Genomic DNA, 24,810 nt, shown 5'->3' on the forward strand with positions numbered 1-24,810 from the left:
CTATATAATCCAAATGTAAACACATGCTTGCCAGCTCGCAAGGCTACCAATAATAATTTTTGTTCTGTATCATAAATTGGTATTCCATGCAAGCCCCACTTGTCATCTGCTCTTAAAACTGTAATCAGTAAATTATTTCAATGAATAAAATATTATTTTAACCAATTCAAGTGGTTAATGCAAAAAAAGAATATACATATCTTGGAATATTGATGTGGTTCTATTGTGTTATTTCATGTTAATCAATACATTAAAACAATCAAAATTGTTTGTTTAAACCTTTCTTTCTCTCTGAAATGCATCCCAGTAAAGGGTGCTTCGGAGTGTGAAGCAATAGCTTTTTGGATGACAGTTGATCACTCATAACTGTACTTCAGATAAAGTGCATTCTATCACTCTGCCTGGGGAGTGCATGTGTTGGTGCTTCCAAGAACAAACAGCCAGTGGTCTGCCAGCGAGCACAGTCCTGCCTGAGGCTTTTTAATGATAATGATATCCTCACTGTCAAGCAGCCACGGTCTCCACATTTCATACTTTTTATCGTCGCTGTCTCATATTCTAACTTTTTGTGTGTTTTTTTTTTTTTTTTTTTTTTGTAAATTAATGGCCCTACTTGATCATACTACAGCGTCACAAAAGTATCAAAAGATCCACGAGCTCGAAAGAGTCACATTTCGAGCTTGTATTACCTTTCATGTTTTGGATCCTGAAAATAACTGCTTTGGACCCGACAGACGGACAGAGACTTTTATTTTAATTTTGTTATGAATGCCCTGGTTCATAACACACAACTGGCAAAACTAGCAGATCTACAAGCTTGGGAGCTTATAGATCTGCTATTTATATTCTATTTTTGATCTATCTTTAAATGTTTTAAGTCACGTCTTTCTATATATCGTCACTGTCGTGCAGAAACCTTGTATCTCCAAGTTTCAAATGTGTAATTTTTTTCACCAAGTAAAGCCCTGCTTCATCATACAAGGCCGTCGCACAAAAGTAGTGAAAACAACGCCTCGCATCGCGAGGCGTTTTGTGCTTCTAGATCGGCTATTTTCACTAGTTTAGATCGTTTTTAAAATGATAAATGCAAAACCAACGGTTTTAGACATACAAGTGTAACGGAGGTGATCCGAACCTCCCCACCCGGCTTCGAACCCAGGTCTCCCGCGTGAAAGTCCAATATCTTAACCCTCACTCCAAAGGGATATCCCTATGGAACGAGAGCAGATACTAGACTTTTGAGGCTTCAGGCTGGGGCTGCGACTCTCTCCGCCACACAAGGTTTTCACCAGTCAACGACAATATATATTTAACTCTAAGTTTATGACTAAATATCAACTACATTTCTGAAAGTAACAGCGTTGGACATATGAGGTTTTCAGCCAGCGGAGACGGTTTCCAAGACAAGGATAATTTATTGACTTCTAAATTAAGTGGTCTCTTCTCACCATGCTGGATCACAGCTTGTGCATCCATCGAGGTGCTTTCAGGATAGGCTCATACAAATTCCATTAAAACTCTGCTACATCAATCAGTACAATGTTGTTTTTTACACATCAGCCATGATACATCATTCAGAACTATCTGGGTCAGTTTGCTGAGTTGTATCTAAGTGTGTGCCATATCCAAAAGTAAACACATGCTTGCCAGCTCGCAAGGCTACCAATAATAATTTTTGTTCTGTATCATGAATTGATATTCCATGCAAGCCCCACTTGTCATCTGCTCTTAAAGCTGTAATCAGTAAATTATTTCAGTGAATAAAACATTATTTGAACCAATCTGAATGTTAATATAATGTATTACACGGTTATTGGTTAAATGCTTTATTCTGATTGGTCAATCGCTGAAGTCAGCGGCGTGTTATTTCTCTGGATAATGACCGCTGATGGGACGGCATGCAGGGGCTCAGAAGGTAGAGCGGACGGACACTCGATCCCAGGCTCCCCCAGAGTTAGAGTCCTTCAGAAGGATGCTCCATATTTCATAATAAAGAACACCGGACAAACGATTAGGTTAGACAACTTGGACACCCTATAACATGCAAAACTGAGAGATACAAGAAATCACCAATCCCATATATATGTGTGCAGACTCTTAAATGATAGTGGATCCTAGATTTGTGTTTTTAGGTTGTTGGACTTTTATAGGCAAACGCATTTTTATATTTTGCATTTTTATATTTGAAAAATGTTATTGTAATCAGCAACATAATTCAGTGTTTTTAATGGCACCTGTCTTTTTTAAACATCTGTGATCATGCTGAAAGCTGAATAAACATAAAACATAAACCTGTCACCACTCACGCTGGAGAACAGGAGCCTCTACACTCAACAGTAAAACGTTGCAAACTGGCCCGGTACGGCCACGTCACAAGACACAGTAGAGGGAAAGAGAAGATGAGGCAGAGAAGGTCCTGGATGGACAACATCAAGGAATGTACTGGCTGCAGCTTCCAAACCCTGCTACGCACAGCAAAAGATCAAGAGCACTGAAGATCCCTGACTACAAGCATCCACCATGACACCCCTACGGCCCACCCTAGGCCAAATAATAGGATGAGTGAAGGGGCGCTGGAACTCCCAAATCACAAGGGGAGCTGAGCTTGGAGGAGTTCATGCGTGCGGCCAAAGGCCGCACGCATGAATAGGCACCCTGGCCAGGGTGCCTATTGGCCCACTAGGTCAAGGAACAAATGCTACCTTTTTCACATTGGCCTGTTATAGCGCCACCATTAGGTAGACTTTAGCAAAACACATTTTTGGAACACAATGCTTCAAATCATGCATGCAGCGTCCGATTGCCATGAAAGATCTAAGGTGAGGAACATATGCCACCCTTTTTACATTGGCCTATTATACAGTAACACCACCAGTACGCACGGCCTGGTGGAGACCTGTGCTCGGAAGAGCACTGCTTCTAGTTTATGTTGAATTTGCTAAAACATCATTTTTGGAGAAATACAAACATTTAAAAACATGCTGAGTCACTATACTGCCACTGAACAGCTCCATTTTACTGAAAGTTTGAAATGAGAATTGAATACACATAATAACAATACAAAGCAACTGAATTACAATGGTAGTGGATGGAGTGTCCCACCGAATGTCCCACCAAGACACAGCAACCAATGGGTGTGAAGAGGGGCGGGACAACGGGCGGGACTTGACAAAGGGTGAATTGATTAATTTTGATCAACACTTACTTGTTTTCCAAGGTGACCGTGTTGTGCTGAGCGGATGGCCAGCGCAACACTTATAGAATATTTTCATTATGCTATTTTCAAAAGATTTTTTATACATTTGAAAAGTTGTGAAATGGGATATGACAGAGTACTTCTACATTTCAGTATTGTATTGATACTTTTACATAAAGTTAAACAAAGAGTACTTTTTCCACCACTCATCCAGGCCCTTCAAGCCCTGTGGAATCCTAGTGATGTTCAACCCGTCATCCATAATAACGTCGTAATCCCATCGGCGAACAATCGCAATGTTTATTGACGGTGACAACACGACGGTCCCTGGAGGTACACGCGCGCCATTACACGCGTGCGCATGTGGAACATTACACTGACCCGGGGGTCGGCTGCAAAACCGCCACAAAATAGGAACTATTCATCCTGCTCGCGCCGTAAACAGGAAACAGTCCTCTTTCTTTCCGTTCACCATCAACTTTAATGAGCTGCGCTCAAAGACAGATAGATAGATAGATATTTACAAAGTTACAGAGACGTAAGAAAAGATAGATAAGAGGGAAAAAAAACAAAGACAAGAGCAGTACAGTACCAATAAAGAGAAGGTGCATCAATAGAGGGGGGGAGGAGGTGAATTTCTCACAGAACGCCTGTCCATTAGGGCTGTCACGATTATGACATTGTACATGACGATTAATTTTCTCTCAAATAATTGCGATTAACGATTTAATTGTGTTTTTGTCGTTGACAATTACGTTTCTGTTTGGCTTTTAGGCTTTGAAGTTACACATGGTAGATATGACACATAAGCTAAATATACAAAGAAATTACTGACATATTTGACAACTTTATATTTAAAAAAGAACATTGATAGTGGAAATAGCCGATCTACAATCTCACAACACGTCGCGATGCGACGCGTTGTGAGCTTGTAGATCAGCTATTTCCACTATTTTTTACTTTAAAAATATATATATGAACATTTTTCAACATGTAAACGATTATGACGATTATGAAAAATAATCACGATTAGACGATTATGTAATAATTGTGACAGCCCTACCGTCCATCCAGGGAGGTTAACAGGGACACGGAGGACACTGTGTGAACCTCAATGGACTAGCTCACTGCTCACCCCAAAAATCACTTTATGTCTATGGCTTACTCACCCTGTGATGTCTTCAGAACAAGGACAATTTTATAACATTCATTTACGGTGAGAGAAAAATACGATAAATACGTGTTGAATTGAGGTATTTATCGACAGAAAGTGACAATATGGCCTCACGTGACATGAGGCCATATTGTCACTGTCTGTCTGTCTGTCTGTCTGTCTGTCTGTCTGTCTGTCTGTCTGTCTGTCGGTGTCTTAGTTATCAAATAACTATTAAAGGAGTAGTTCACCCCCAAAATGACTTTTTTTCCATTGATTAGTCACACCATGGAGACTAGAGTTCAATAATATTTTTAGTTTTTTGTCGCATTCCTAAGACAAAAATGTGATAATAATAAATTTACCCCCATTCGTTCCGGAATCAATGGGGGTTAATTTACTCGAATCAAATTTTTGTCTTAGGAATGTGACAAAAAACAAAAAATATTGTTGAACTCTACTCTCCATGGCATGAGTAATCAGGGGGTGAACTACTCCTTTAATAGACTGTAGGGGCAGAAATGTTTATTGAAACAGTTGCACAGTATGACTTTAATAAAGCCTTATTTGTACACTTCTGTACGAATGGAACCTCACAGAGTCCATCTCACAGTGAAATTTACACTGAAGATTTTTTGCGGTGAAAGTTTTTCTGGCATTATAAGTCGAGGCTAACAGGAAGACGGACACAATTAGAAACAGACGGACATGAAAGGGAAATAAAGTGCTAATCCACCTGCCCAGACCGCACGCTTATTGTGTTATGTCTGCTACACTGTAAAATACTCACTATTAATGTAACCCTGAGAGTGTACACATGGAACCAGTAGGGTCCATTTGGTTCCACTCTCAGAGTTACATAATAATACTAACACGGTTCACTGAGTTTAAATAAAGAACCACCATGGAAAAGGAAGATCTTGAGCATTTATTGTAGGAAAAAACTAAAAACGCACCAAGCATCTCACTTCTGTCTTACTAAGAATAGAGGGTTAGGGTTAACGTGGTTGAACTGAAGTGATATCAATCAATTCCAAATATTATAATAGTATTCTGAGGCTACTGAGGCACCACTAGACTCAGTCACCAGGGGCGTCAATTGGGTATGGCAGGGGTATGCAGCTGCCATACCCTGGGTCCAGGGGGGAAAATAAAAGTTACTTTTAAATATAAATCCATGAATGTCTCTTTGTCTATCTGTTCTGGTTATTAAGTTGTTAAATTACAATTAAAATAACTACAAATGCAAAATGTAACAAAATAGTCACTTTAACAAGGTATTATAATTATATTCTCCCCATCTTGACAAAATGTTATATTCCCAGGTCAGCTGCACAGGTGCAATGCATTATTGTTAATTGTGACACGTTTACTAACATGCCAAGTTTTAGTTAAGCTGCATTTGAACAACCGTTCCAGGCTGCCATATCCAGCCCAAGAAACTGTTGAAACGGGGGAAAAATAGAATGTACTTCTTATAATAAATGTATCATGCCTGTTGCTAAGGTATGGCAACAGACACCAGTCACGTTGCCATAGCTTTTTCTGAACTGACGCCACTGTTAGTCACGGCAGTTAGACATTTGGTGCTGGGGGCTATTAGCGGGGTATGGAGCCCAGGCCTCCTGGCCTTGGGGCCATGATGCATTTTATGCATGTCATGTTATGCTTTTATGTATGCATTTTCTTCAATAAATTGTCATCACTTCACCCTGAGTGAAGTTAACGTTTTCCATAATATATTACTGTATGGCCCACAACACTGAACATCTTGCCAGCAGGAATCCTATCCCTGCGAAGGATTCTTAGAAACACAGACAGCTGAAAGACATATGGTCCAGTATACAGTACCCTACTATTATATAGTTACAGTATGTGAAAGAGTTCACTGTATGCTGATCATGTTGTTTTATATGCATTAAAACCCACCGATGGTGTGCACGAAGTCTGGCCCGACACTGTGGGGTGTACTTTTGAATACTCCAGTAGGTTATATTTAAAGCTGCACTATGTAACTTTGCTCTTCTACCCTGGAATTCAAGGTGCAGATATCTTTATATATATATATATATATATATATATATATATATATATATATATATATATATATATATAATATTTTAACCATTGAGCTAATGAACCTGCATGCTTGCTCAGGGGATACATTTGACCTTCAGGTCAAAATATGTGTCAGATCCTGTGTCTATACGTAGGTGAGTAAGGTGTCACATGACCTTTGACATGACCAAATTATCTCAATAAAAGAGCAGGGAGACAAAATACAACCACCCCAACTGATGTAAGTTACAGCAGTGTTTCTCAAACTTTTACCTTTCAAGGTCTCCCCTCAACTTTGACAGTGTACAAATGGAACCAAATGGACCATTTGGTTGACTTGTATACTAAGGGTAGACCCCCATAAAGGAACCCACAAAGTCCCTGGAATCCACTTTGAGAACCACTGAGTTACTGTATATTGTATTAACATACTCTACAGATTGGCCAAAATTTAAATGTATTCATAAAAACATTTACCACCTTGACTCAAGTACAGATTTGACAGAGCAACTTTCAGTAGTTGAGCAATATTTGACCAGGAGCCTATGATTATACTGTATATCTGTACTTTGATTCCGGTACTGGTTGAGTACTTTATCCATGTTTAGTTGCAGATCAGTGCACATGCTTATCTAGTTATGTGGTGACTGCAGTCTTGGTTGAAACTGCACCAAACTCAGGAGAGAATTCATTTGAAAGGTTATTGGCATTGAGGGGAGGGAATTATTCAGCATTAGTTTGGAGAAATGTAAGCTGTTTATTAGCATTTTTGGCCAGCGTGCCGGGTTCTTGGGGGCGCACACATCTCCGGGTACGGACCAGTGTGTATTAATCATACTTTAGAAGGCTGTCGGCAAGGTATGACATCACTGAAGCTAGCCAAGCAACACACGCACACAAGTACACATGCATGCACTCACACACACATGCACAGACACTCTCTCTCTGTCTATCTGTTGGTGTTTGTCCCATATTTCAGTAGAATCTTGTGGCCCCTAGACCTCGCAACTATGAAGGGAAATAACTTCTCGCAGAGTCCAATATTTTGAGCCAGATTTGAATCGGAACGTCCAACATGGAGTTGATGTTCCCTTTGATGGCTTTGTCTCTCAGGTCATTCACAGCTGCCTCTACCTCCCTCTGACCAGATAGATTCCCAGATTTGTATATTAGCTTGAGAATTATCTTTGAGCGGAGCTAACAGCTCCTACATCTGGCTTTGTCTGTTTGTACGGACTGTAGCATACTGTCGCATGTCATTTAGATTGCATTTTTTATATATATTTTTGATTTTTTTTTTATAGTTTTTTACTGAATAGGAGCATGGTCTACCTATGTAAAAAATAAAAGTTGGGAAAACTCAATATTTTAAGGCAACAAACGTCAGAAAACTTTTAAGTTAGACAATCAAACATAAAACTTTTTGCTTAAATTGGTTTAGTTGGTTTATCTTAACATTTTCAGTTGCCTCAGCTTTTATAATTTTTGCTTGTCTTAAAATTCTAAGTTGCCCTAAACTTAAAAGTTTGAGTTTTCCCAACTTTTTATTTTTTACAGTGAATAAGCAAAGGTAATACATCAATACATCAACATCAATAAGATAATACATCAACACAAATACATTGAATGCATAGAAATAGTAATCTAAGAATATAGGTCGCTCTGGATTAAGAGCTTAAATTGTAAATTGTACGTATGTCCTGCAAAGCTTGCCATTGGCCAAGCTACAGATTGATACGACAGATTGAAATATATATATATAAATATTGACATTTAACCAGCATCCCTATTCTTGGGGGAACATTCACCGAGAATAGCAGATCTACAAGCTCACACCGCTTCACAACGTGTCACAGCATGACGCGTTGTGAGTTTGGAGTGTGTTTTGGGGGGATTTTGTGGTATTTTGTCCCTTCTCGGTCAGTCTTTCAGGACAGGCAAGAGCTCTCTGACTGTGTGTAGGCAAGTAGCTTCCTACCCTGCGTCTATGGTGGCTGTATGTACGCTTCTGGTCCAATAGCAGTCAGCTGCATCCGTTGTTGTTGGCTGTGGACCAATCCCAGCTGTGTACGGTGGATGGTCCCCCGCTGTGTGAACCAATCAGCTGTGTGGATCCCGCTGTGTGACTGACAGCATCCTGCTGTTTCCCCAAACATTTGTGGCTCGTGGACCCATTTTGTAAGGGTCACAACTAAGTAAATATCACTCTATACGTTTTGTTTCATACATTGTATTTTTATTGTGACCGTCAGGTCGTAGTTACTATCAAAACCTCCACCTGCTGTCTGACTGCTGTCAGTCAGTCAGTCAGTCAGTCAGTCAGTCAGTCAGTCAGTCAGTCAGTCAGTCAGTCAGTCAGTCATTCAGTCAGTCTGTCTGTCTGTCTGTCTGTCATGTCACACTTTTCCCCAACTCATATCTCCGCCACCGTTGCCCCAATCCATGCCGAACTTTGCACACACACTCCTTGCCTGCCAAACCACGCTCGGGGACCACCTCCACGGACCCCCGGAGCTCCAGGGACCCCCATGGACCCCCTGCCACCACTGCCAAAAAGTGCAAGTGCGGGGCTACTCACTGGGAATTCCCGGGGACCACCGACTAGGGTTGGGTACCGAAATCGATATACTTTTAATGGTATCGAACGGATGACGTCGATACTATCGAGTATCGGTTCACGTAAACTAGCTGGAACTACTAGTCGTGATGAGCTGTGCCTCCCCGTGGATGATCCGTTGATTCTGATCTCTGTTCACTGACTCAGTCAGTGCTCAGTGTCCCGCGACTTCGTAGTAGTCACATCAACCTATTTCTTGACATGACGTCCCGAAAAGGGTAAATAATAATAATAATAATAATAATGATTATAAATACAAAATATCGAAAATAGTATCCAAAAAGGTATCGCATCGACAGGTATTGAAAAAGTTATCATATCGATTCAAAGGTGAATGATAACCATCCCTACCACCGACTCCTGGTGCTCCAGAACGGATGCAAAAGTGCTCGCGCCCCCTGCTGGAGGCCCCCCGCCACTGCAGCGCACATAACATGCCGTAACTCTGCCTGGGAGCGACCGGGAGAGCAGGGGCCGGTACCCACACGTCCGCCTCGGCGACGCGGACACAGCCGTGCGTCACCTATAGCGCCCGACCCCCGCCACTGCAGCCCACTAGATAGGCCGTAACTTGGCCCCCCAGCGACCGGGGTGACCTGGCGGAGTCTTACTGGTTTAATTATTATTTCAACAGATTGTCCAAAAATTTCCATCAAATGCAGATGCGCTGTGTGTTTGCAGATCTGCTATTTTCACTAGTTTGGGTCCCGGGGAGAAATCAAATATCTCTTTTGGGTCTGGAGCAAATAGACAGTTATTAGCACTTAGCAGTGATCTGCAGATACTCTCTCATCAATACTGTAAGTAGCCACACTTCTCTCTCATCATAGGGATATTAGTGTTTAATCCATGCTGCATGTTTGCAGCATTGCGTGTGCTTAAACCTCTCATAGCAGTGGTTCTCAAACTCTTTCTTGTCAAGGACCCCCAAATTGACACTCATTAGCCCGCGGACCCCCATTTGAAAAGATATGCCAAGGACCCCCATAAGAGAAGATTTTTACGGCTCTAGCGGTAATTCCCAACCATTTTATTTTCAAGGACCCCAGTTTGACATGCATTAGGCTGCTATATGGACCCCCATTTAATTGCATTTCCCAATTTATATTGTAAAATCACTTTTAATTTAACTCGGCGAGTATACAAATGGAACCAAATGGACCTGTTAGAGTTACATACCCGGAAGTGTCCATTTGGTTCCTAACTATCATTTAGCTGCATGGGGACCCACTGGAACTCCCTCAAGGACCCCTGGGGGTCCCCGGCCCCCACTATGAGAACCAATGTCTTATCTGTTGCCAGGAATATTCTTTCAAAAGTAAAAGTATACTCATCATGCATGAATGTTCCGTTTCATAAGTTCTTCCAAAAAATAAATAGCAGATCTACAAGCTCAACATGTGAACTGTGCCCCATGTGTCCAGTGCGCTCGGTGCTTTTTGAAGGCCGCATTTGCACATCAATGAGACTCGGGACAGAGTATATCTGCAATAGATCAGCTAAAGTTGCACAACAGTGTGTGTGTGTGTGTGTGTGTGTGTGTGTGCGTGCGTGCGTGCGTGCGTGCGTACGTGCGTGCGTGCGTGCGTGCGTGTGTGATGCTTCTGTTTTACATTCACTGGACATTCCTGTCCTTTGCAGCGGCGGGCAGGTCAATGTCCATGTGCAAGATCACAACAATCTGCGGAGAACAATGAAAGAAAAGAGAAACCGTCATTAGAACACAGAGGGTTCCCGAAGGGTTCCCATTTCCATTCCGGCCTCCCCCAGAGTTAATGTCGAAGAGACTCTGAACCCCTAGTTGCTCCCGGTGAGCAGGTTGGTGCCTTGCTTGGTTTACTCTGGCATCGTTGTATGAATGGGTGAAAGTAATGCACAATCTATGTAGGCCTAAGGCGCTATATAAATGCAGACAGACAGACAGAAAGATAATGGGCCTATTTTTCTTCTTCGCTGTGCTCTCACACTGTCTTTGAGTTTATGATGTTCAGAGCGAAGGATCCACAACAGAGACATTTTCTTTCATAATAAACTTTATTTATGTTGCACCTTTCTAAAACACGGTTCACAAAGTGCTTCTCTCGCTGGATGAACTCGTAGCGCTGATCATGTAGTAGATAAGAGGAGTGTGTGTGTGTGTGTGTGTGTGTGTGTGTGTGTGTGTGTGTGTGTGTGTGTGTGTGTGTGTGTGTGTGTGTGTGTGTGTGTGTGTGTGCGTACGCGCATAATGTTCAGTTGTGGATGCATTTTTTCAGCAGTTGGCCCCAAGGCAAAACACACTGCATGTTATTTTTCTGGCATTTATAGATTTATTGCAGCAATTATTCAAGACAATATAAAAGTAAATGGATCTTGAACCTTTCTGCAGTGAAAACAAAAAAGCGACAATAAAATGCTGTCGACAGAGCGGTAGCCCCTCAGCCAAGGAAGCAGCTTGTCTATAACCCATTTAAGACTTTAGCTATTGAAAAATAGCAGATCTACAAGAATAATGAAAAATCGTGAAAAAGTTTGCACATTTTTGAATATATATTTTTCAAAGCAAACCATTGCTCAAATATTTGCATCTGGGGGTCCTTGGAACAACATATTTTGAGATGGGGGTCCGTGTGGCCAAATACCTATAATTTTGGGGGTCCTTGACATGAAAAGGTTTGAGAACCACTGACGATAGAAACATGAGTTTTTTTTTTTTTTTTTAAAGAAACTTTAGAAGACATTTATTTATATATTTATTTAATCGGGTCAAAAATATTCAAAGACTTTCAAGATTTTTCAAAAATAGCAGATCTATAAGCTTGCAGTGCGGCACTCGGTGCCGCGCTGTGAGCTTGTATATCTGCTATTTTTCAATAGTTAAAGCGTAAAATAATAATAATATTGCGTTCCAGGTCTAAGTGGAATAAAGCACACTGTGCCATCTTGTCCCCTTCTGGGAAAAGATCCCATTTCATATTCTTACATAATCCATAATCCGCTCTTCCTTTTCTTTTGTTTGCTCAGTGTCTTTTTGAAGTCTGAGGGTAACTTAGCCATGGCTGAGTGAGCAGAGAGGAACTTCTGGGAATCAGATGCTCCTCGCTGGTTCACCGCTCCCGGTCTGGCTCTAATAAAATATATGTATTTTTATTGATCTTTTTGGGGCTTTTCCGCCTTTATTTCGAGAGTACAGTGGAGAATGACAGGGAACTGGGAGAGAGAGAGAGACAGGGAGCGACACGTAGCAAAGGCCTTCAGGTAGGGCTGTCACAATTATTACATAATCGTCTAATCGCAATTATTTGAGGTAATCACGATTATTTTGCATAATCGTCATAATCGTTTCCATGTAGAGAAATGTTAATATAGTTTCAAAGTAGTGGAAATAGAAGATCTACAAGCTCACAACGCGTCGCGATGCGACGCGTTGTGAGCTTGTAGATCGGCTATTTCCACTATCAATGTTATTTTTTAAGTATAAAGTTGTAAAATATGCCTGTGATTTCTTTGTATATTTAGGTTGTGTGTCATATCTACCATGTGCAACTTCAAAGCCTACAAGCCAAACAAAAATGTAATTGTCAACGAAAAAACACAATTAAATCGTTAATCGCAATTATTTGAGCGACAATTAATCGTCATGTAAAATGTCATATCGTGACAGCCCTACCTTCAGGCTCAGGAATCGAATCCTCGGCTCGCTGTCAAGCCGTATTAGAACCTATGTGGTATGGACATTAACCACTAAACCCTCGTGCCCCTATTGTTTTTGATAAAAAATGTATTACTTTTTTATAATCGATTGAATCGATTAATTCGATTACTGTTGCGCCCAAAAACGGCAGTGCTTTGTAACTGCATATAGTAAGGGGATTTTATAAGATATTTGACGAAGATATCTGCGAAGTAAATCATTACCAAGAAATTTCTTCACCAATGTGTTTCTAAAGGTGTGTAATAATATATACTAAAAGGTTGAAATTCAACTCCCGGGGGAAACCTCATAAAAAAACTGATTTGTGTTTGTGTCCCATTATTTTACTATACAGGAAAAAAATTAAAAAATAAATCTGCTTTAAATAACATGTGAGGGGTCAAACTAGGGTTTTTTCATGATGCTGAATCCATTGCAAGCATTTGTTTTGCACGAAAAACATTCCTTGGGCTAAAATCAGACCCACATAACGATGGTTTAGTGATGAATCATCACTTTTCACCGTTTTGTGGGGGCCATTGTAGCCCATGGAATGTTTTTCGTGCAAAACAAATGCTTGCAATGGATTCAGCATCATGAAAATACCCTAGTTTGACCCCTCACATGTTACTTAAAGCAGATTTCTTTTTTGTATTCTTTTCCAGTATAGTAAAATAATGGGACACAAACACAAATCCTTTTTTTTATGAGGTTTCCCCCGGGAGTTGAATTTCAACCTTTTAGTACATATTATTACACACCTTTAGAAACACATTGATGAAGAAATTTCTTGGTAACGATTTACTTCGCAGATTTTCTTATGTTCCCCTTACTAATACAGCACCTCTATAATCATGTCATACCACATTTACTGTATACTCTAAGCATTGTTTCCTGCGGTGGTCTGCATTTCATTCTTTTTTTAAGATATGTTTTGGGGCTTTTATGCCTTTATTGATAGGACAGTAGACTGACAGGAACTGGGGAGAGAGATGGGGAGTGATACACAGCAAAGGCAGTTGGGATCGGGACTCGAACCAGCGACACACAGTCAGGCTCCACTGAGTCTATGTGGTATGTGCCTAGACCGGTAGGACAGCAGGTTCCCCCAGTGTTCTGCATTTAAAAGCTCTTGTGAGAATAGAAACGTTAAAAGTTAATACATTTTGACTGTCTTTGCTGCATCTCACCCCCACATCACTCCCCCATATTTTCAGGTGTGTCACTGAATGCTGGAGGATGGCTGTGTCAGTTACAGCCTATTAGCTGATCAAATAAAGTCCTTCTGTGTGACTTGACCCCTAGCTCCGGTCTGGGTAACACTGGGTCAGTCACCTATAAGGCCAGGCCTCCGGTCTGGGTGACATGGGGTCAGTCACCTATAAGGCCAGGCCGGGGTCACAGGCAGTGGGTCAGCAGCCCCTCAGCGCTGACCGTGTCCATGCGGGATTAACCTTAACGGAAGGTGACAGAGCTGAGAGGCTTTGCACTGTACTGTACTGTACACCCTCCATGGGATTATCTACCTGCTGCTATACCTATCTAACCTATCTAACCTATTACCTAATCTATCTACCTAGCAGCAACCTACCTGCCTATATACCTAACCTATCTCCCCATAACCTAATATATACATGGCATTTCAGTGGGGTGTGTGAGTATGTTTGACACAGGGGTTACTTGCCACAAAACGGGTGAAATCCCCCGAACCAGGAAGAAAAGCAGGAGAAATGGCCAAATAAAAGGAGTCTCCTGCAAAATGCAGGAGAGTTGGCAGGTTAGGGTTAGGGTCCATTTGAATCTCAGAGTTACAGACCTGTAAGGGTCCATTTGGTTCCATTTCCATGCTCTCAGAGTCACATGCTGTCTAAGGGTCCATTTGATTCCATCCGTAAGCTCTCAGAGTTACAGACCTGGCTGTAAGGGTCCATTTGGTTCCATTTGGTTACAGACCTGTAGGGGGTTCTTTTGGTTCAATTTCTATGTGTAAAAGATAATGTGATTCCACTTGCAATACCTGTATTATTATACCTGTATTTATATAGGCTATAGGTTGATAAATCTGAGCCCGTTATTTAGCGTGATAAAAGCTATTTTCAGTGTCTGTAAAGGTTGTGCCTTATAATGCAATTGTACATTGATATGTTTATGTCACTGCACCCACGCTGATTTGTTTAGCTTTGTTTTCTGACGTTGTGAAGCTGCGTTGGTCCTGACTGTGTCTGTATGTCCTTATTGCCACGTACTGTACATGTACATTTGTTACTATTGTTACCTAGTATCAGAATCCCTCCCCAGTCTGTTAATTGAGAAGACACATGCTTTGTTTTCTGACATTGTGAAGCTGTGCTGGTCCTGACTGTGTCTGTATGTCCTTATTGCCAGTGACCGTCAATAAATGGCTGCTGCCAAGCTTCGTTGGAGACTTGAGTGACTTCTATCACAACACAACGCACACAGGCAGAGTTCACATCGCTACATAGTTACATACTGTTTGGTTATACATTCGTATACTCTCAGAGTTACAGACCTGTGAGGGTCTATTTGGAACACCCTCAAGGAAGCTCTTTAAGAAACCACTAACTACCCTATAATGTTACTGCAACCCTGCTAAACTCCTGAACGGAATTATTTCATTTAGTAATTTGATTTCCACAGGCAGAGCCCTTAATTCGTCTTGTCTCTTATTACTGTCTTTTATCCCCAAAGAAAATAATAAAGTAGGACAGGACCAGACATGTATAACCTCTTAATTCTATGTGTCTCTAATTCTGCTCTTTTGTCCCAAAGCAAATAATAAAGTGGAACATGGACCGGACAACGCAGGCAGATTGTAATCAAACTAACGTTGTAACGTTGTAATGCAGGTGACCACAGCATACTGGAAGCTCCCTGTGCCGCACTGTGGTTTCCAGCAGTGGTGGAAAACAGGCACTTGCAGAGAATGTTAGAGAGGCAGGGGCTGAAATTTCTAAAAGGACTTTTTTGGTGAAAATATCGAAAATAGCAGAGCTTGGAGGTCGGCTTTTTTCGGTGCTTAATACCACACCGAACTAAACATAATCAAGTCAATACTGGAGATGTGGCGTAACGGTATGGATTTATACACAGAGAGTTCAATTCTTTCAACATAAGATGCAATCAAGTACAGGAGAGTTTGGACAAGCCAATCTCTTTAATGCTGCCTTCGGGTATGGTATGGAAAGAGGGCATTTGCATTTCTTTCACCATTGTAAAAACGGCATTCATGGTTCTGGACTGGAGAGGGCACTTTTTACAGATGGATAAAAGGGCAGGGGCTCAAGCCCCCTTTGATGTCTATGTGTGCATGTGCTTGGTGGAAAAAGTACACTCACATTTTATACTTAAGTAAAAGTATCAATACCGCAATGTAGAAACACTGCGTATAGGCTTCGTTCACACCAATGTATGGTTGCTAGCTGATAAACTCTTTTTTGTGCGTGGCTGACTAAAAACGCAGAGAGCGCATTCTGTCCCAAAGCCATGACCCTCCCTGTATCCGCCTTCGACTCACCCGATTGGACAGAGGGGGGGGAAATGGCATCTATGTGGAGAATGTATCTGCTCCAGCATAAACGCAAGGTCAAGAAATCCTCTACTGCATGAAACCGCTCCATTCCCATTGAAATGCATTGGTGGATTCCACTCCAGGTATTTTGGTGTGGCGGCAGCCTTAGGGTGCCCTCAGACCAAAATACCTATGAGAGTGGAATCCGCATTCCTCCAATGCATTTCAATGAGAAGGGAGCGTTTTTTGCAGAAATCCTCTACTGGCATGAAACCGCTTCACTCTCATTGAAATGCATTGGCAGAATGCGGATTCCACTCTCATGGGTATTTTGGTGTGTGGGCACCCTTACATGTAAAAGTCTGGAATTCAAAATGTACTTGAGTAAAAGTACAAAAGTATTGGTATCAAAATGTATTTAAGTACCAAAAGTAAAAGTTAACTCTTTATGCAAAATATTTTTAAGTTAATACAAATATTTTGAATATAGCAGATCTACAAGCTCACAATGCCAGGCATTGTGAGCTTGTAGATTGGCTATTTTCTAATGGCCGAAATATATATAGCGCTGATGTTGTTATACCGGTATGCATGTTTTGTAATAATGATCAAAATCCTAAAGTAACTAACTAATAATTCATTTTCAAATAAATGTAGTGGAGTAAAATAACAATATTTGGATCCGAGATGTAGTGGAGTAGAAGTAAAAGTACTGAAAATTGGAAATAGGCCTACTTAAGTAAAGTCATTAAGTCAATGTACATTACCTACACATTTTACTCAAGTTTAAGTAAAAGTAATGAGTTACTTTCCACCAGAGGCTGTGCCCAGTGGTTGCACTGGTTTAATACCAGTTGTAATGCAAGAGACCACAGAGTACTGGAAGCTGCTTATCGTCATTGTCGGGTGGAAACCTTGTATGTCCAAGACCGTTCGTTTTGTATTTATCATTTTAAAAATGAACTAAACTAGTGAAAACAGCAGATCTACAAGCACACAACGCCTCGCACCGCGAGGCGTTGTGTGCTTGCAGATCGGCTGTTTTCACTACTTTTGTGCGACAGCCTTGTATGATGAAGCAGGGCTTTACTTGGTGAAAAAATGTACAAATGTGAAACTTGGAGATACGAGGTTTCTGCCCGTGACCTACTGTATCATAATGTTAAATTTCGGCCGGTGTCGCCACTCCTTTAAGTAAAAGTATCAATTCTGCATGTGACTCTGTTACAAATAGAATTCAAAATGTAGATTCAAAATGTACTTGAGTAAAAATACAAAAGTATTGGTATCAAAATGTACTTAACGTACCAAAAGTAAAAGTAGGCTACTCATTATGCAGAATGTCTCGTTTCACGTTTTCAAATGTGTACAAATATTTTGAAAATAGCAGATCTACACGCTCACACTGCGTCGCATCGCTGCGCATTGTGAGCTTGTAGATCGGCTATTTTCAAATGACCGAAATGTATATGAGCTGAAGTGGTTAATGTATGTTTTTTAATAATAATCGAAATCTACAAAGTAACTGCCTAGTAACTACAGTTTTCAAATAATTGTAGTGGAGTAAAAGTACAATATTTGCCTCTGAGTAGAAGTAAAAGTAAATTAGAAATACTCAAGTACAATTACCTCAAAAGTAAGTAAATGTACTTAGTTACGGTACTTTGCACCACTAACACTCACACTCTCTCTCTCTCCACACAAACACACACACATGCACGCACGCACGCACGCACACACACACGCACACACGCACACGCGCACACGCACACGCACACGCACACACACACACACACACACACACACACACACACACACACACACACACACACACGCCAATCCAATTATTCTCGATTTACGCAACAGAACTTGTTTTTCTATTAATTTGCATGACAGCGATCCAAGCTTGTACATTAAGTGGCTCTCGCTCGACCCAGTTTAAATGAGTCTGTGGCGGCGGTTGCCAGCAAGGGTCGGTGGAAACCGATTGGCTGTCGCCGCGCCAAGCTCCGTGGACCAAATGCACTTATCTCCGGCTAGCTGGAGGATAAGGAGCTAACGGAGGTTGTTTGTGTGCACATTGTACCTCTGAGAGTGTACAAATGGAAATGGAACCAAGTGGTTCCATTTGTACACTCTCAGAGTTAACCCATTTAGGCCTAGGATTATTGAATGCTTTATATTGAAAAATAGCAGATATACAAGCTCACAGCGCGGCACCGAGTGCCGCGCTGCAATTTTGTAGATCTGCTATTTTTGAAAAAGTCTTGAAAATGTGTGCAAATCTTTGAATGTACCGGTATGTATTTTTAAAGCGAACTTTTGTAACTCAAATTTTGCTTCTGGGTGGTCCCTGGAACTAGATATTTTGAGATGGGGGTCCGTGGCCAAACACATATCAGTTTGGGGGTCCTTCACATGAAAAGGTTTGAGCACCACTGACATAGTAGTCTCTCAAGAACAGACTAACTGAGCTCCAGTTAAGTGAAAAGGACCTTTTCTTTGACGATGGCTAGCCAGATTGCTGATTCAAATGTTCACGATTCTTCGAAAATAGCAGATCTACAAGCTCGCAGCGCGGCACTCGGTGCCGCGCTGTGAGCTTGTATATCTGCTATTTTTCAATAGTTAAAGCATAAAATAATAATACACAATAATGTGTACCCGTTCTGAATATACACACTAAAGATTTGACTGTGTTCCACTCGGAGCAGAAGCTACTTAACATTTAGCCTTCGGTGGGACCGTAAAACTTGTAACACGGCCCGTAAAGTTATGAAGTCCCTGTTTATTGTGTTTTTCACAAGTGCAGGCGCGTACGTAAAAGACCCTGTTGGCGCATTAGAGCGACGTAATTGAATAATAATGGGATTTTTACGAGTGGTGTTTGGTTGGAGGTTGGCGTATAGGCCTATGTGCGCGGCTTGTGGAGGTCCGCATGTTTGCTGTGCCTGTGTGGCCCATCTGTGAATGAAGTGCCATCATGACCGCAACGCTGGGTGGCATGGAAAGTGCCGCGGTGCCACCATAGCGACGAGGAATCAGCGGATAATGAGATAGGCCGAATATTTGCGTTTTATGAGTTGTTGTTTGTGTCGTTGTGTGTTACACTTTCCATGAAGGGAGTTGAAGACTTAAAGCTGCGTTCTGGAACTTTTTTTCTTTATTTTTTCATCCGAAGAGTTTTGTTTTCCCAATTTCTTTTCACCCAGTGTCAATTGACCCTTTGTCAGCCTTCTGATTGGTCCCTGACTGGCCAACCAGAAAAATCATTCTCTTTTGCTACCAGGGGCGGAGTTATGCGGTGGGACAAAGTCCACATTCTACCATTAATATTAATGGCGAGAGTGTAGTTTTAAATTGATATGTATTTATATTTTTATTTTATTTTTTGCTTTGTCATGATAAATAGGAACATTTTGGAACAAAATGGAGTGAATACACAGTGAATATTTGTTGAAATGATAAAAAAAAAATCGCTATGTGGATTACTAGTCTTGCATAGACATCACACTGCATTGTGCGGTGATGCGCGGTACGGCCATGATGCGGTACGGCACGGTGCGGTCATAGCGATTTCGATAAGTATAATGAATAAGCTTCAACAAACTAGTTCACATGAACGATATCGATGTAACTAAGATATTCAATTGGGTACATATAATGGGCAGAATTACAATTAAAATACATTTTATGTTGAGGTCGAGCCTATAGTTCCACAACTTCCTGGTCAGTGTGAGGTACCCAAGATGCAATGCTCTCTCTCTCTCTCTCTATGCCCTCTGCCTGTTTCAGAGGATTAAACAAATTAAAACACGTATTTCCGGGGGAAAACCCCTGTTTTGCAATGTAACTACTGTACTTTTTTGTTCCCTTTTTATTAATATCACGTACCGGTAGATGTTTTTCTTTTGGTACTTTAAATAGCAATAATGAGGCTATGAAAAATCTTTTTTCCCATTCACTTCCATTATAAAAAATAGTCTTCCCTGGCTTTATTGTCCCACCTAGTAACAGAGCGACATGGGGTGGGACTTGACAAAGAGTGATTTGTCTAATGTAATCCTGGGCACTACACTCTTTCTGCCAACCTGGGGAGAGCAACGGACTGACCTCATGCTTCCTTCTATGCATGAGGAGTCCAAGCCGCTTCTTTTAACCTGACAGTCGAACCCAGGACCTTCTAGCAGTGAGGCGACAGCACTACCGACAAACAGACAGACAGACGGACATAATTGCCTTGATGTATATAACATTAATGACCGTCAATGATTTTCAGCTGGACACAATCACGCACACACACACACACACACACACACACACACACACACACACACACACACACACACACACACACACACACACACACACACACACACACACCTCCCCTTTGCAGTGCTCAATTGGAGACTGTCTCATTTCTCTCCAATAATTATTTTTGATTAACTGCGATTAATTTGTTTAAATCGATTCATTCCTTAACGGCAATTCATCGATGTTATATTAATTGCTAACATCCCTATACTTCACTAACTGATCTTACACCACCAGCCTTGTGTTGCCCTTTCCTGAGAGGGCAAATGAGGACAAGCCTGTGTGTGTGTGTGTAGAGAGAGTGAGAGAGAGGGAGAGTGTGTGTGTGATACAGAGAGTGCGTGATGTGCACGTGATGTGTGTGCACACGCAGATCACAAGCATACATGCGTGCGTGCCTGTGTGCGTGTGTGTTTGCAGAGCACAGATCCTGGTTTTTATGGGAGGCCGTAAAGAAAAACTCAGTTACCCTCCAAAGGGCACAGCCAGTGACCCTACGACCACATCACACACACACACATGCATGCACGCCCGCACGCGCACACACACACACACACACACTGCACACACAGAGCGCATTCAGCTAACGAAGGGGCAGAAGTTCAAGCTGCGTTCAGCGTGTATGACTCTGTAATTAGGGGCATATGAGGGCAGTCTTATGGAGTCGGCTGCACGCGGTTCTCACCCGTAATGTGCCGGAGAGCCGCACACATCAGTGGATGCCGCGCTGCCGCCGCCACCAGTGGACGGAACACTAATTAGAGGAGGAGAGATCGGATAGATTAGTTAGATAGTCAGTCAGCGATCACTTAAAATCGAAAATTCACCCATTTTCAAGATACAGTATCTTCGTATAATCGTCCTCACTAATGAAGGGTTTGAGAACCACTGCCTTAGGCTAGAGCTGTTGCACACGAGGAAGTACAGTATATATTCAGTGTACGGTGCGCGCATCCTGAAATAAAGAGCATCTCCAGGCATTTTGTCAGCAGTGATTTAAAGCGGCTTTGGTTTTGAACGCGTCATGTTGCCAACCGTAGGGCCATAAAACGCGGATAGATTTAAAGGCACTCTCACCGTATACGTGTGAAGAGACACAAATTCTCACTCCTGTCAAGTCATGCATTACAGGCACACATTTTGCACAGAGAGAGAGAGAGAGAGAAGTGAGAAGAGAGAGAGCGAGAGAGAGAGCGAGAGAGAGAGAGAGAGTTGGTGTGAATGACTTGAGTTTTTACGCCATCAAAAGGAACATCAAGTTAGTTGGACATTCCGATTCAAATCTGGCTCAAAACATTGGACTCCGCTATAAGTCATTTCCCTTCATGGTTGTGAGGTCTAGGGACCACTTGCTAACCAAGATTCTACTAAATGGGACAAACACCAAACTGAGATTCCGCTTGCAGATGTTTTGCAAATCCAGCTCTCATTCTTCCAACGGAAAATAACGTGTGAAGAATTGGGGTGATACCCTACTTAATGTGAATTCAAAAGACAGCATTGTAATTGTGTAATCTCCGTAAAAAGAATGGCATCCAGGCATTGCAGTCATGTAGGCCTACAGGGACATTTTATTTCAGGCCAAGGACCCCTTATAGCTGTGAGAGAGAAGAAGCAGGGACCATGTTAATGTGTTTTCAGGCATTTAACCACTTGACATTTGCCCTGACCTGTGGCCAACCCATGGTCTGCTGGTACTTTAAGTGGCCTATGTTTTGATGGAAATTAATTTTGTGCTTTCACTAGAGTACATTTTGATTTCCGGAGTATTTCTATGTTGCACTATTGATACTTTTATGATAGTAAGGCAATTGAGTACTTTGCATTGATCCTTTGACTGGCAGAAAGAAACCCAGACCACATAATTATCCCATTTAGGCTTGAACGCAAATCTGTGTCACTTTAGATTTGAACCACTTTAAGCATTATTTTATGCTTCAGCTATTGAAAAAATAGCAGATATATACGTTTTGTGAGCTTGTAGATCTGCTTTTTTTTATCGTGAACATTTTGTGCAAGTCTTTGAATATTGTGGACCCGATTCTATAAATGTTCTCAAACCTTTTCATGTCAAGGACCCCCAAAATTACATCTATTTGGCCGTTGGCCCCCATCTCAATATATGTTGTTCCAGGGAGCCCCCAGAGGCAAATATTTTAGTTACAAATGTTCACTTTTAAAAAGATATATTCAAAGGCTTTTTTCAAAAATGCTATTTTTCAATAGTTAAAGCATTACATAATTCTAGGCCTAATGGGTTATTATAAGAAATTATAAGAAATAGAAGGGGTGGAAAAAAATTCAAACTAGCTGACATTGGAAAGAATCAAACACAAAGCAGAGCATATTGGAATGCTATTTGGACTCTACACAGAACAGTGGCAGAAACACCTGGACACTGTCTGTCTGTCTGTCTGTCTGTCTGTCTGTCTGTCTGTCTGTCTGTCTGTCTGTCTGTCTGTCTGTCTGTCTGTCTGTCTGTCTGTCTGTCTGTGACTGATGAGCCAACACCAGAGGTGGAAAAAGTACTACATTTATTATTTAAGTAAAAGTATCAATACTGCAATGTAGACATACTCTGTGACAAGTAAAAGTCTGGAATTCAACATTTACTTGAGTAAAAGTGCAAAAGTATTGGCATCAAATTGTCAAGTATAAAAGAAAGAGGCAACATTTTTGAAAATAGATCATCTACAAGCTCACAACGCCTCGCAACACACAGATGTTTGCCCCCACATCTTTTTTTTAAACTTGCAATTCCTTCCTGCATTGAAAAAATAAATAAAAAGATTAGTGTAGCAATAACTAGTAAATACACAGATCCCAAGGGTTAACTTCAAACCCTCTGTCTGTGAGTGAGTGAGTGAGTGAGTGAGTGAGTGAGTGAGTGAGTGAGTGAGTGGAGTGGAGTGGAGTGGAGTGGAGTGGAGTGGAGTGGAGTGGAGTGGAGTAAAGTGGAGTGGAGTGGAGTGAGTGAGTGAGTGAGTGAGTGAGTGAGTGAGTGAGTGAGTGAGTGAGAGTGTGTGTGTGTGTGTGTGTGTGTGTGTGTGTGTGTGTGTGTGTGTGTGTGTGTGTGTGTGGTGAGTGAGTGAGTGAGTGAGTGAGTGAGTGAGTGAGTGAGTGAGTGACTGACTGACTGACTGACTGACTGACTGACTGACTGACTGACTGACTGAGTGTGAGTGAGTCAGTAAGTCAGTGAGTCAGTGAGTCAGTGAGTGCGTGAGTGCGTGCGTTCATTAGGGGTTAAGTGCCTTGCTCATGGGCACATGGACATGCAGACCGGGGCGGGCCGAGGGTCGAACCGGCAGCTTTTCCATTCCCTTGACGGCCTCTCTCCCCATTCAGCTATAGCTGAGAATTTTACTGCACACTGTAAGCCATTTTCCAAGTCATCATGTGAAAGATATTACCCTCCCCCTCCCCCCAAAGTTGAGTGTTATGGAAAAGTGGTATCTCCCAAAAGAACATTCTTCTAGTCTTTTTACTACGCTCCAGAGGTATGTGTGAAATGGTACGTCCCAGGTGGTCGGCGGTAGAATGTGCTTCTACGGTAGGAAAGTTGTGTCCGCACGGTTTAGTGTTGCTCCCAGAAGCGTCAATTGGGTATGGCAAGCTATGGCAGCTGCCATACCTTGGCTACAGGGGAAAAAAATAAAATGTACTGTAATCGTGCCTGTTGCTAAGGTATGGCAACATGACTGGTTGCGCGTGCAAGACACCAGTCATGTTGCCATACCTTAGCTTTTTCTGAACTGACGCCGCCGGTTGCTCCCTGTTAATGTACCTCTGACGGTTCCCAAACTTCCCATGGATGACTGCGTTGCAATTACTCCTGTGTTGAACACGGCGAAACCTCCGCACCGTAGGAAATGAAAGCAGCAGATGTACAACGGCATGTCAACACCACCACGAAATGTAAGACAGTGAAATGACTAGGAGAGAAGGAAGGGAAGAAAGAAAGAAAGAAAGAAAGAAAGAAAGAAAGAAAGAAAGAACGATCAATGGCAAATGAAAGAATACATGAAATAAAGGAAAGATAGAAAGAAAGATTATAAAATGTAAATCACACATATATGCACACATAATGTAGAAATACTCTGTCACAAGTTAAAGTATTTTAGAGATAGGCCTACATGATTTCTACTCAACAGCAGCGATATACAATAACTAATATGGTTTAGCAAAGATGGTGTTTCTTTTTAATTTGATGTTTTAAATGTTTTTAATGTGTTCTAGCTGGCCATAAGACAGTTATTAGTTAGGTTTG

Source organism: Nannobrachium achirus (assembly GCF_963921795.1).
Source record: "Nannobrachium achirus genome assembly, chromosome: 16".
Lineage (NCBI taxonomy): Eukaryota > Metazoa > Chordata > Actinopteri > Myctophiformes > Myctophidae > Nannobrachium > Nannobrachium achirus.